Here is a 14,652-nt window from a genome sequence, read left to right as displayed (position 1 = left end):
TTCCCATGTAATTTGATAGGTATCTGTCTACCCTACTGTATCCCCATAATGGGGTGTGTAGTACTCTATAGTCCAAACAAAGACTTGTTACAAAAAGTTATCCCCTAGCCTCAGTGTCTGCAGCCATCTCTAGAATGGGGTTCTCAATGGACGCTCACCTCCGCTACATTCATTGTCTAAGGGACTACCTGCCATTGATGAGTGTTGTACCCTTTATTCTTCCGTTAGGCTATGTGCGCACGTTGCGTATTTTCATGCAGTTACGCTGCGATCTGCACCGCAGCGTAACTGCATGCGTCCTGCATCCCCAGCACAATCTATGAAGATTGTGCAAATTCCATTTAAAACTCAGCGTTTCGGCTGCTGCCAAGACGCTGCGTTATAAAAAAGCAACATGTCACTTCTTTTGTGCGTTTTGGTTGCAGTGTCGGTCTCTCTCTCCCCCCTCTCTCATACTCACCGATCACTGACCAAACACCGGTGCGGCACTGCACAGCTGTCACACTGCTCCGGCGGCTTCTCCTGCTTTTGAAAATGCCGGCCGCTTATTATTCAATCTAGTATTCCCTGCTTACCCCGCCCACCGGCGCCTATGATTGGTTGCAGTCAGACATGCCTCCACACTGAGTGACAGATGTCTCACTGCAACCAATCAGAGCTGCCGGTGGGCGGGTCTATCTAGTGCAGTAAAATAAATAAATAATTAAAAAAAATAGCGTGCGGTCCCCCCAATTTTGATACCAGCCAAGATAAAGCCACACGGCTGAAGGCTGGTATTCTCAGGATGGGGAGCCCCACGTTATGGGGAGCCCCCCAGCCTAAAAATATCAGCCAGCAGCCGCCCGGAATTGCTGCATCGATTATATGCGACAGTCCTGGGACTCTACCTGGCTCATCCAGAATTGCCCTGGTGCAGTGGCAATCTGGGTAATAAGGAGTTAATGGCAGCCCATAGCTGCCACTAAGTCCTACGTTAATCATTGCAGGCGTCTATGAGACAACCGCAATGATTAACCTGTAAGTGAAAGTAAATAAACACAAACACCCGAAAAATCCTTTATTTGAAATAAAAGACAAAAAAACACACCCTCTTTCACCACTTTATTAAAATCCCCAAATATCCTTCCAGGTCCGACGTAATCCTCACGAGGTCCCGCAACGCATCCAGCTCTGCTACATGAAGCTGACAGGAGCGGCAGTAGAACACGACCGCTCTCTATCAGCTCCATGCAGCAACTGAGGTGAGCCGCGCTGTCAGCGGAGACATCACTCAGGTTACCCGCGGCCACAGGTCTCGGGGTGGAGGACTCGAGCTGGCCGCTGGTAACCTGAGTGACGGCACCGGTGATCGCGCGGCTCACTGCAGTCACTCGGGATTTGCGGTCACCGGTGAGTGCTACACATGTGATCGCAAATCAAGCCGCAGTACACAGACAGAGCCGCGCGATCACAATGAAGTCGGGTGAAGTTCATCCGAGTTCATTCTGATCGCGTGGCACTGTCTCGCAGCCAGCCATGCTCTTTTTGACAATGCGGTCGGCTCTGCTACAAGTCTATGGGGATGCAGCATAGCCGAGTGGGACCGCACTGTCAAAAATGTGCGTTATGGAAGCATCCAGAACGCATGAATTCAGCAGTCACAATGTGTCTCAGAACACAGCTTTTCGGCTGCGTTCGGAGACGAACATGCAGTGACTTAAACGCTGCGGAGTAGAACGCAACGTGCGCACATAGCCTTACATAGTGCATGGAGCTGAGGTGATTAGGACATGCTGTCCTCCACTCCATCCATTAATCAAGGGACTACCTGCCATTATTGAGTGTTGTATCCTTTATTCCTCAGTCCCACAGAAAGTGCATGGAGCGGAGGTGAGTGGGGCATGCGCACCTCTGCTCCATCCATTAATCAAGGGACTACCTGCCATTATTGAGTGTTGTATCCTTTATTCCTCAGTCCCACAGAAAGTGCATGGAGCGGAGGTGAGTGAGGCATGCGCACCTCTGCTCCATCCATTGATGAAGGGACTGCAGGCAATTGATGAGCATTGTACCCTCATTCCTCAGTCCCATAGAAAGTGCATGGAGCGGAGGTGAGTGAGGCATGTGCTCCTCTGCTCCATCCATTGATGAAGGGACTGCAGGCAATTGATGAGCATTGTACCCTCTTTCCTCAGTCCTATAGAAAGTGCATGGAGCGGAGGTGAATGGGGCATGCGCACCTCTGCTCCATCCATTGATGAAGGGACTGCAGGCAATAGATGAGCATTGTATCCTTCATTCCTCAGTCCCATAGAAAGTGCATGGAGCGGAGGTGAGTGGGGCATGCGCACCTCTGCTCCATCCATTGATGAAGGGACTGCAGGCAATAGATGAGCATTGTACCCTCATTCCTCAGTCCCATAGAAAGTGCATGGAGCGGAGGTGAGTGGGGCATGCGCACCTCTGCTCCATCCATTGATGAAGGAACTGCAGGCAATTGATGAGCATTGTACCCTCATTCCTCAGTCCCATAGAAAGTGCATGGAGCGGAGGTGAGTGGGGCATGTGCTCCTCTGCTTCATCCATTGATGAAGGGACTGCAGGCAATAGATGAGCATTGTACCCTCATTCCTCAGTCCCATAGAAAGTGCATGGAGTGGAGGTGAATGGGGCATGCGCACCTCTGCTCCATCCATTGATGAAGGGACTGCAGGCAATAGATGAGCATTGTACCCTCATTCCTCAGTCCCATAGAAAGTGCATGGAGCGGAGGTGAGTGAGGCATGCGCACCTCTGCTCCATCCATTGATGAAGGGACTGCAGGCAATAGATGAGCATTGTACCCTCATTCCTCAGTCCCATAGAAAGTGCATGGAGCGGAGGTGAGTGGGGCATGCGCACCTCTGCTCCATCCATTGATGAAGGGACTGCAGGCAATTGATGAGCATTGTACCCTCATTCCTCAGTCCCATAGAAAGTGCATGGAGCGGAGGTGAGTGGGGCATGTGCTCCTCTGCTTCATCCATTGATGAAGGGACTGCAGGCAATAGATGAGCATTGTACCCTCATTCCTCAGTCCCATAGAAAGTGCATGGAGCGGAGGTGAGTGGGGCATGCGCACCTCTGCTCCATCCATTGATGAAGGGACTGCAGGCAATAGATGAGCATTGTACCCTCATTCCTCAGTCCCATAGAAAGTGCATGGAGCGGAGGTGAGTGGGGCATGCGCACCTCTGCTCCATCCATTGATGAAGGGACTGCAGGCAATAGATGAGCATTGTACCCTCATTCCTCAGTCCCATAGAAAGTGCATGGAGCGGAGGTGAGTGAGGCATGCGCACCTCTGCTCCATCCATTGATGAAGGGACTGCAGGCAATAGATGAGCATTGTACCCTCATTCCTCAGTCCCATAGAAAGTGCATGGAGCGGAGGTGAGTGAGGCATGCGCACCTCTGCTCCATCCATTGATGAAGGGACTGCAGGCAATAGATGAGCATTGTACCCTCATTCCTCAGTCCCATAGAAAGTGCATGGAGCGGAGGTGAGTGGGGCATGCACTCCTCTGCTCCTTCCATTGATGAAGGGACTGCAGGCAATAGATGAGCATTGTACCCTCATTCCTCAGTCCCATAGAAAGTGCATGGAGCGGAGGTGAGTGGAGCATGCGCACCTCTGCTCCATCCATTGATGAAGGGACTGCAGGCAATAGATGAGCATTGTACCCTCATTCCTCAGTCCCATAGAAAGTGCATGGAGCGGAGGTGAGTGGGGCATGTGCTCCTCTGCTTCATCCATTGATGAAGGGACTGCAGGCAATAGATGAGCATTGTACCCTCATTCCTCAGTCCCATAGAAAGTGCATGGAGCGGAGGTGAGTGAGGCATGCGCACCTCTGCTCCATCCATTGATGAAGGGACTGCAGGCAATAGATGAGCATTGTACCCTCATTCCTCAGTCCCATAGAAAGTGCATGGAGCGGAGGTGAATGGGGCATGCGCACCTCTGCTCCATCCATTGATGAAGGGACTGCAGGCAATAGATGAGCATTGTACCCTCATTCCTCAGTCCCATAGAAAGTGCATGGAGCGGAGGTGAGTGAGGCATGCGCACCTCTGCTCCATCCATTGATGAAGGGACTGCAGGCAATAGATGAGCATTGTACCCTCATTCCTCAGTCCCATAGAAAGTGCATGGAGCGGAGGTGAGTGAGGCATGCGCACCTCTGCTCCATCCATTGATGAAGGGACTGCAGGCAATAGATGAGCATTGTACCCTCATTCCTCAGTCCCATAGAAAGTGCATGGAGCGGAGGTGAGTGAGGCATGCGCACCTCTGCTCCATCCATTGATGAAGGGACTGCAGGCAATAGATGAGCATTGTACCCTCATTCCTCAGTCCCATAGAAAGTGCATGGAGCGGAGGTGAGTGAGGCATGCGCACCTCTGCTCCATCCATTGATGAAGGGACTGCAGGCAATAGATGAGCATTGTACCCTCATTCCTCAGTCCCATAGAAAGTGCATGGAGCGGAGGTGAGTGGGGCATGCGCACCTCTGCTCCATCCATTGATGAAGGGACTGCAGGCAATTGATGAGCATTGTACCCTCATTCCTCAGTCCCATAGAAAGTGCATGGAGCGGAGGTGAGTGGGGCATGTGCTCCTCTGCTTCATCCATTGATGAAGGGACTGCAGGCAATAGATGAGCATTGTACCCTCATTCCTCAGTCCCATAGAAAGTGCATGGAGCGGAGGTGAGTGGGGCATGCGCACCTCTGCTCCATCCATTGATGAAGGGACTGCAGGCAATAGATGAGCATTGTACCCTCATTCCTCAGTCCCATAGAAAGTGCATGGAGCGGAGGTGAGTGGGGCATGCGCACCTCTGCTCCATCCATTGATGAAGGGACTGCAGGCAATAGATGAGCATTGTACCCTCATTCCTCAGTCCCATAGAAAGTGCATGGAGCGGAGGTGAGTGAGGCATGCGCACCTCTGCTCCATCCATTGATGAAGGGACTGCAGGCAATTGATGAGCATTGTACCCTCATTCCTCAGTCCCATAGAAAGTGCATGGAGCGGAGGTGAGTGGGGCATGTGCTCCTCTGCTTCATCCATTGATGAAGGGACTGCAGGCAATAGATGAGCATTGTACCCTTATTCCTCAGTCCCATAGAAAGTGCATGGAGCGGAGGTGAGTGGGGCATGCGCACCTCTGCTCCATCCATTGATGAAGAGACTGCAGGCAATAGATGAGCATTGTACCCTCATTCCTCAGTCCCATAGAAAGTGCATGGAGCGGAGGTGAGTGAGGCATGCGCACCTCTGCTCCATCCATTGATGAAGGGACTGCAGGCAATTGATGAGCATTGTACCCTCATTCCTCAGTCCCATAGAAAGTGCATGGAGCGGAGGTGAGTGGGGCATGCGCACCTCTGCTCCATCCATTGATGAAGGGACTGCAGGCAATAGATGAGCATTGTACCCTCATTCCTCAGTCCCATAGAAAGTGCATGGAGCGGAGGTGAGTGAGGCATGCGCACCTCTGCTCCATCCATTGATGAAGGGACTGCAGGCAATAGATGAGCATTGTACCCTCATTCCTCAGTCCCATAGAAAGTGCATGGAGCGGAGGTGAGTGGGGCATGCGCACCTCTGCTCCATCCATTGATGAAGGGACTGCAGGCAATAGATGAGCATTGTACCCTCATTCCTCAGTCCCATAGAAAGTGCATGGAGCGGAGGTGAGTGGGGCATGCGCACCTCTGCTCCATCCATTGATGAAGGGACTGCAGGCAATAGATGAGCATTGTACCCTCATTCCTCAGCCCCATAGAAAGTGCATGGAGCGGAGGTGAGTGAGGCATGCGCACCTCTGCTCCATCCATTGATGAAGGGACTGCAGGCAATAGATGAGCATTGTACCCTCATTCCTCAGTCCCATAGAAAGTGCATGGAGCGGAGGTGAGTGGGGCATGTGCTCCTCTGCTTCATCCATTGATGAAGGGACTGCAGGCAATAGATGAGCATTGTACCCTCATTCCTCAGTCCCATAGAAAGTGCATGGAGCGGAGGTGAGTGAGGCATGCGCACCTCTGCTCCATCCATTGATGAAGGGACTGCAGGCAATAGATGAGCATTGTACCCTCATTCCTCAGTCCCATAGAAAGTGCATGGAGCGGAGGTGAGTGGGGCATGCGCACCTCTGCTCCATCCATTGATGAAGGGACTGCAGGCAATAGATGAGCATTGTACCCTCATTCCTCAGCCCCATAGAAAGTGCATGGAGCGGAGGTGAGTGAGGCATGCGCACCTCTGCTCCATCCATTGATGAAGGGACTGCAGGCAATAGATGAGCATTGTACCCTCATTCCTCAGTCCCATAGAAAGTGCATGGAGCGGAGGTGAGTGGGGCATGTGCTCCTCTGCTTCATCCATTGATGAAGGGACTGCAGGCAATAGATGAGCATTGTACCCTCATTCCTCAGTCCCATAGAAAGTGCATGGAGCGGAGGTGAGTGAGGCATGCGCACCTCTGCTCCATCCATTGATGAAGGGACTGCAGGCAATAGATGAGCATTGTACCCTCATTCCTCAGTCCCATAGAAAGTGCATGGAGCGGAGGTGAGTGGGGCATGCGCACCTCTGCTCCATCCATTGATGAAGGGACTGCAGGCAATTGATGAGCATTGTACCCTCATTCCTCAGTCCCATAGAAAGTGCATGGAGCGGAGGTGAGTGGGGCATGTGCTCCTCTGCTTCATCCATTGATGAAGGGACTGCAGGCAATAGATGAGCATTGTACCCTCATTCCTCAGTCCCATAGAAAGTGCATGGAGCGGAGGTGAGTGGGGCATGCGCACCTCTGCTCCATCCATTGATGAAGGGACTGCAGGCAATAGATGAGCATTGTACCCTCATTCCTCAGTCCCATAGAAAGTGCATGGAGCGGAGGTGAGTGGGGCATGCGCACCTCTGCTCCATCCATTGATGAAGGGACTGCAGGCAATAGATGACCATTGTACCCTCATTCCTCAGCCCCATAGAAAGTGCATGGAGCGGAGGTGAGTGAGGCATGCGCACCTCTGCTCCATCCATTGATGAAGGGACTGCAGGCAATAGATGAGCATTGTACCCTCATTCCTCAGTCCCATAGAAAGTGCATGGAGCGGAGGTGAGTGGGGCATGTGCTCCTCTGCTTCATCCATTGATGAAGGGACTGCAGGCAATAGATGAGCATTGTACCCTCATTCCTCAGTCCCATAGAAAGTGCATGGAGCGGAGGTGAATGGGGCATGCGCACCTCTGCTCCATCCATTGATGAAGGGACTGCAGGCAATAGATGAGCATTGTACCCTCATTCCTCAGTCCCATAGAAAGTGCATGGAGCGGAGGTGAGTGAGGCATGCGCACCTCTGCTCCATCCATTGATGAAGGGACTGCAGGCAATAGATGAGCATTGTACCCTCATTCCTCAGTCCCATAGAAAGTGCATGGAGCGGAGGTGAGTGAGGCATGCGCACCTCTGCTCCATCCATTGATGAAGGGACTGCAGGCAATAGATGAGCATTGTACCCTCATTCCTCAGTCCCATAGAAAGTGCATGGAGCGGAGGTGAGTGGGGCATGCGCACCTCTGCTCCATCCATTGATGAAGGGACTGCAGGCAATAGATGAGCATTGTACCCTCATTCCTCAGTCCCATAGAAAGTGCATGGAGCGGAGGTGAGTGGGGCATGTGCTCCTCTGCTTCATCCATTGATGAAGGGACTGCAGGCAATAGATGAGCATTGTACCCTCATTCCTCAGTCCCATAGAAAGTGCATGGAGCGGAGGTGAGTGGGGCATGCGCACCTCTGCTCCATCCATTGATGAAGGGACTGCAGGCAATTGATGAGCATTGTACCCTCATTCCTCAGTCCCATAGAAAGTGCATGGAGCGGAGGTGAGTGGGGCATGTGCTCCTCTGCTTCATCCATTGATGAAGGGACTGCAGGCAATAGATGAGCATTGTACCCTCATTCCTCAGTCCCATAGAAAGTGCATGGAGCGGAGGTGAGTGGGGCATGCGCACCTCTGCTCCATCCATTGATGAAGGGACTGCAGGCAATAGATGAGCATTGTACCCTCATTCCTCAGTCCCATAGAAAGTGCATGGAGCGGAGGTGAGTGGGGCATGCGCACCTCTGCTCCATCCATTGATGAAGGGACTGCAGGCAATAGATGAGCATTGTACCCTCATTCCTCAGTCCCATAGAAAGTGCATGGAGCGGAGGTGAGTGAGGCATGCGCACCTCTGCTCCATCCATTGATGAAGGGACTGCAGGCAATTGATGAGCATTGTACCCTCATTCCTCAGTCCCATAGAAAGTGCATGGAGCGGAGGTGAGTGGGGCATGTGCTCCTCTGCTTCATCCATTGATGAAGGGACTGCAGGCAATAGATGAGCATTGTACCCTCATTCCTCAGTCCCATAGAAAGTGCATGGAGCGGAGGTGAGTGGGGCATGCGCACCTCTGCTCCATCCATTGATGAAGGGACTGCAGGCAATAGATGAGCATTGTACCCTCATTCCTCAGTCCCATAGAAAGTGCATGGAGCGGAGGTGAGTGAGGCATGCGCACCTCTGCTCCATCCATTGATGAAGGGACTGCAGGCAATTGATGAGCATTGTACCCTCATTCCTCAGTCCCATAGAAAGTGCATGGAGCGGAGGTGAGTGGGGCATGTGCTCCTCTGCTTCATCCATTGATGAAGGGACTGCAGGCAATAGATGAGCATTGTACCCTCATTCCTCAGTCCCATAGAAAGTGCATGGAGCGGAGGTGAGTGAGGCATGCGCACCTCTGCTCCATCCATTGATGAAGGGACTGCAGGCAATAGATGAGCATTGTACCCTCATTCCTCAGTCCCATAGAAAGTGCATGGAGCGGAGGTGAATGGGGCATGCGCACCTCTGCTCCATCCATTGATGAAGGGACTGCAGGCAATAGATGAGCATTGTACCCTCATTCCTCAGTCCCATAGAAAGTGCATGGAGCGGAGGTGAGTGAGGCATGCGCACCTCTGCTCCATCCATTGATGAAGGGACTGCAGGCAATAGATGAGCATTGTACCCTCATTCCTCAGTCCCATAGAAAGTGCATGGAGCGGAGGTGACTGAGGCATGCGCACCTCTGCTCCATCCATTGATGAAGGGACTGCAGGCAATAGATGAGCATTGTACCCTCATTCCTCAGTCCCATAGAAAGTGCATGGAGCGGAGGTGAATGGGGCATGCGCACCTCTGCTCCATCCATTGATGAAGGGACTGCAGGCAATAGATGAGCATTGTACCCTCATTCCTCAGTCCCATAGAAAGTGCATGGAGCGGAGGTGAGTGGGGCATGCGCACCTCTGCTCCATCCATTGATGAAGGGACTGCAGGCAATAGATGAGCATTGTACCCTCATTCCTCAGTCCCATAGAAAGTGCATGGAGCGGAGGTGAGTGGGGCATGTGCTCCTCTGCTTCATCCATTGATGAAGGGACTGCAGGCAATAGATGAGCATTGTACCCTCATTCCTCAGTCCCATAGAAAGTGCATGGAGCGGAGGTGAGTGGGGCATGCGCACCTGTGCTCCATCCATTGATGAAGGGACTGCAGGCAATAGATGAGCACTGTACCCTCATTCCTCAGTCCCATAGAAAGTGCATGGAGCGGAGGTGAGTGGGGCATGCGCACCTCTGCTCCATCCATTGATGAAGGGACTGCAGGCAATTGATGAGCATTGTACGGTACCCTCATTCCTCAGTCCCATAGAAAGTGCATGGAGCGGAGGTGAGTGGGGCATGTGCTCCTTTGCTTCATCCATTGATGAAGGGACTGCAGGCAATAGATGAGCATTGTACCCTCATTCCTCAGTCCCATAGAAAGTGCATGGAGCGGAGGTGAGTGGGGCATGCGCACCTCTGCTCCATCCATTGATGAAGGGACTGCAGGCAATAGATGAGCATTGTACCCTCATTCCTCAGTCCCATAGAAAGTGCATGGAGCGGAGGTGAGTGGGGCATGCGCACCTCTGCTCCATCCATTGATGAAGGGACTGCAGGCAATAGATGAGCATTGTACCCTCATTCCTCAGTCCCATAGAAAGTGCATGGAGCGGAGGTGAGTGGGGCATGCGCACCTCTGCTCCATCCATTGATGAAGGGACTGCAGGCAATTGATGAGCATTGTACCCTCATTCCTCAGTCCCATAGAAAGTGCATGGAGCGGAGGTGAGTGGGGCATGTGCTCCTCTGCTTCATCCATTGATGAAGGGACTGCAGGCAATAGATGAGCATTGTACCCTCATTCCTCAGTCCCATAGAAAGTGCATGGAGCGGAGGTGAGTGGGGCATGCGCACCTCTGCTCCATCCATTGATGAAGGGACTGCAGGCAATAGATGAGCATTGTACCCTCATTCCTCAGTCCCATAGAAAGTGCATGGAGCGGAGGTGAGTGAGGCATGCGCACCTCTGCTCCATCCATTGATGAAGGGACTGCAGGCAATAGATGAGCATTGTACCCTCATTCCTCAGTCCCATAGAAAGTGCATGGAGCGGAGGTGAGTGGGGCATGCGCACCTCTGCTCCATCCATTGATGAAGGGACTGCAGGCAATAGATGAGCATTGTACCCTCATTCCTCAGTCCCATAGAAAGTGCATGGAGCGGAGGTGAGTGGGGCATGCGCACCTCTGCTCCATCCATTGATGAAGGGACTGCAGGCAATAGATGAGCATTGTACCCTCATTCCTCAGTCCCATAGAAAGTGCATGGAGCGGAGGTGAGTGGGGCATGCGCACCTCTGCTCCATCCATTGATGAAGGGACTGCAGGCAATAGATGAGCATTGTACCCTCATTCCTCAGTCCCATAGAAAGTGCATGGAGCGGAGGTGAGTGGGGCATGCGCACCTCTGCTCCATCCATTGATGAAGGGACTGCAGGCAATAGATGAGCATTGTACCCTCATTCCTCAGTCCCATAGAAAGTGCATGGAGCGGAGGTGAGTGAGGCATGCGCACCTCTGCTCCATCCATTGATGAAGGGACTGCAGGCAATTGATGAGCATTGTACCCTCATTCCTCAGTCCCATAGAAAGTGCATGGAGCGGAGGTGAGTGGGGCATGTGCTCCTCTGCTTCATCCATTGATGAAGGGACTGCAGGCAATAGATTAGCATTGTACCCTCATTCCTCAGTCCCATAGAAAGTGCATGGAGCGGAGGTGAGTGGGGCATGCGCACCTCTGCTCCATCCATTGATGAAGGGACTGCAGGCAATAGATGAGCATTGTACCCTCATTCCTCAGTCCCATAGAAAGTGCATGGAGCGGAGGTGAGTCAGGCATGCGCACCTCTGCTCCATCCATTGATGAAGGGACTGCAGGCAATTGATGAGCATTGTACCCTCATTCCTCAGTCCCATAGAAAGTGCATGGAGCGGAGGTGAGTGGGGCATGTGCTCCTCTGCTTCATCCATTGATGAAGGGACTGCAGGCAATAGATGAGCATTGTACCCTCATTCCTCAGTCCCATAGAAAGTGCATGGAGCGGAGGTGAATGGGGCATGCGCACCTCTGCTCCATCCATTGATGAAGGGACTGCAGGCAATAGATGAGCATTGTACCCTCATTCCTCAGTCCCATAGAAAGTGCATGGAGCGGAGGTGAGTGAGGCATGCGCACCTCTGCTCCATCCATTGATGAAGGGACTGCAGGCAATAGATGAGCATTGTACCCTCATTCCTCAGTCCCATAGAAAGTGCATGGAGCGGAGGTGAGTGAGGCATGCGCACCTCTGCTCCATCCATTGATGAAGGGACTGCAGGCAATAGATGAGCATTGTACCCTCATTCCTCAGTCCCATAGAAAGTGCATGGAGCGGAGGTGAGTGGGGCATGCGCACCTCTGCTCCATCCATTGATGAAGGGACTGCAGGCAATTGATGAGCATTGTACCCTCATTCCTCAGTCCCATAGAAAGTGCATGGAGCGGAGGTGAGTGGGGCATGTGCTCCTCTGCTTCATCCATTGATGAAGGGACTGCAGGCAATAGATGAGCATTGTACCCTCATTCCTCAGTCCCATAGAAAGTGCATGGAGCGGAGGTGAGTGGGGCATGCGCACCTCTGCTCCATCCATTGATAAAGGGACTGCAGGCAATAGATGAGCATTGTACCCTCATTCCTCAGTCCCATAGAAAGTGCATGGAGCGGAGGTGAGTGAGGCATGCGCACCTCTGCTCCATCCATTGATGAAGGGACTGCAGGCAATTGATGAGCATTGTACCCTCATTCCTCAGTCCCATAGAAAGTGCATGGAGCGGAGGTGAGTGAGGCATGCGCACCTCTGCTCCATCCATTGATGAAGGGACTGCAGGCAATTGATGAGCATTGTACCCTCATTCCTCTATCCCATAGAAAGTGCATGGAGCGGAGGTGAGTGGGGCATGCGCTCCTCTGCTTCATCCATTGATGAAGGGACTGCAGGCAATAGATGAGCATTGTACCCTCATTCCTCAGTCCCATAGAAAGTGCATGGAGCGGAGGTGAGTGGGGCATGCGCACCTCTGCTCCATCCATTGATGAAGGGACTGCAGGCAATAGATGAGCATTGTACCCTCATTCCTCAGTCCCATAGAAAGTGCATGGAGCGGAGGTGAGTGAGGCATGCGCACCTCTGCTCCATCCATTGATGAAGGGACTGCAGGCAATTGATGAGCATTGTACCCTCATTCCTCAGTCCCATAGAAAGTGCATGGAGCGGAGGTGAGTGGGGCATGTGCTCCTCTGCTTCATCCATTGATGAAGGGACTGCAGGCAATAGATGAGCATTGTACCCTCATTCCTCAGTCCCATAGAAAGTGCATGGAGCGGAGGTGAATGGGGCATGCGCACCTCTGCTCCATCCATTGATGAAGGGACTGCAGGCAATAGATGAGCATTGTACCCTCATTCCTCAGTCCCATAGAAAGTGCATGGAGCGGAGGTGAGTGAGGCATGCGCACCTCTGCTCCATCCATTGATGAAGGGACTGCAGGCAATAGATGAGCATTGTACCCTCATTCCTCAGTCCCATAGAAAGTGCATGGAGCGGAGGTGAGTGAGGCATGCGCACCTCTGCTCCATCCATTGATGAAGGGACTGCAGGCAATAGATGAGCATTGTACCCTCATTCCTCAGTCCCATAGAAAGTGCATGGAGCGGAGGTGAGTGGGGCATGCGCACCTCTGCTCCATCCATTGATGAAGGGACTGCAGGCAATTGATGAGCATTGTACCCTCATTCCTCAGTCCCATAGAAAGTGCATGGAGCGGAGGTGAGTGGGGCATGTGCTCCTCTGCTTCATCCATTGATGAAGGGACTGCAGGCAATAGATGAGCATTGTACCCTCATTATTCAGTCCCATAGAAAGTGCATGGAGCGGAGGTGAATGGGGCATGCGCACCTCTGCTCCATCCATTGATGAAGGGACTGCAGGCAATAGATGAGCATTGTACCCTCATTCCTCAGTCCCATAGAAAGTGCATGGAGCGGAGGTGAGTGAGGCATGCGCACCTCTGCTCCAACCATTGATGAAGGGACTGCAGGCAATAGATGAGCATTGTACCCTCATTCCTCAGTCCCATAGAAAGTGCATGGAGCGGAGGTGAGTGAGGCATGCGCACCTCTGCTCCATCCATTGATGAAGGGACTGCAGGCAATAGATGAGCATTGTACCCTCATTCCTCAGTTCCATAGAAAGTGCATGGAGCGGAGGTGAGTGGGGCATGCGCACCTCTGCTCCATCCATTGATGAAGGGACTGCAGGCAATTGATGAGCATTGTACCCTCATTCCTCAGTCCCATAGAAAGTGCATGGAGCGGAGGTGAGTGGGGCATGTGCTCCTCTGCTTCATCCATTGATGAAGGGACTGCAGGCAATAGATGAGCATTGTACCCTCATTCCTCAGTCCCATAGAAAGTGCATGGAGCGGAGGTGAGTGAGGCATGCGCACCTCTGCTCCATCCATTGATGAAGGGACTGCAGGCAATAGATGAGCATTGTACCCTCATTCCTCAGTCCCATAGAAAGTGCATGGAGCGGAGGTGAGTGGGGCATGCGCACCTCTGCTCCATCCATTGATGAAGGGACTGCAGGCAATAGATGAGCATTGTACCCTCATTCCTCAGTCCCATAGAAAGTGCATGGAGCGGAGGTGAGTGAGGCATGCGCACCTCTGCTTCATCCATTGATGAAGGGACTGCAGGCAATAGATGAGCATTGTACCCTCATTCCTCAGTCCCATAGAAAGTGCATGGAGCGGAGGTGAGTGGGGCATGTGCTCCTCTGCTTCATCAATTGATGAAGGGACTGCAGGCAATTGATGAGCATTGTACCCTCATTCCTCAGTCCCATAGAAAGTGCATGGAGCGGAGGTGAGTGGGGCATGTGCTCCTCTGCTTCATCCATTGATGAAGGGACTGCAGGCAATAGATGAGCATTGTACCCTCATTCCTCAGTCCCATAGAAAGTGCATGGAGCGGAGGTGAGTGGGGCATGCGCACCTCTGCTCCATCCATTGATGAAGGGACTGCAGGCAATAGATGAGCATTGTACCCTCATTCCTCAGTCCCATAGAAAGTGCATGGAGCGGAGGTGAGTGGGGCATGTG

The 14,652-nt window shown here is 52.5% G+C and overlaps 1 protein-coding gene across 1 annotated transcript in view; it reads left to right on the top strand.

Annotated features, from left to right (window-relative positions):
• The window catches only part of MED11 (mediator complex subunit 11), a 45,282-nt gene that overhangs the window by 327 nt on the left and 30,303 nt on the right, over positions 1-14,652 (top strand). The gene's annotated exons all lie outside the window — the stretch shown is intronic.

Source organism: Anomaloglossus baeobatrachus, chromosome 1, assembly GCF_048569485.1.
Source record: "Anomaloglossus baeobatrachus isolate aAnoBae1 chromosome 1, aAnoBae1.hap1, whole genome shotgun sequence".
Lineage (NCBI taxonomy): Eukaryota > Metazoa > Chordata > Amphibia > Anura > Aromobatidae > Anomaloglossus > Anomaloglossus baeobatrachus.
The sequence above is the reverse complement of the archived record's forward strand: the minus strand, read 5'-3'. Positions and strand labels throughout refer to the sequence as shown.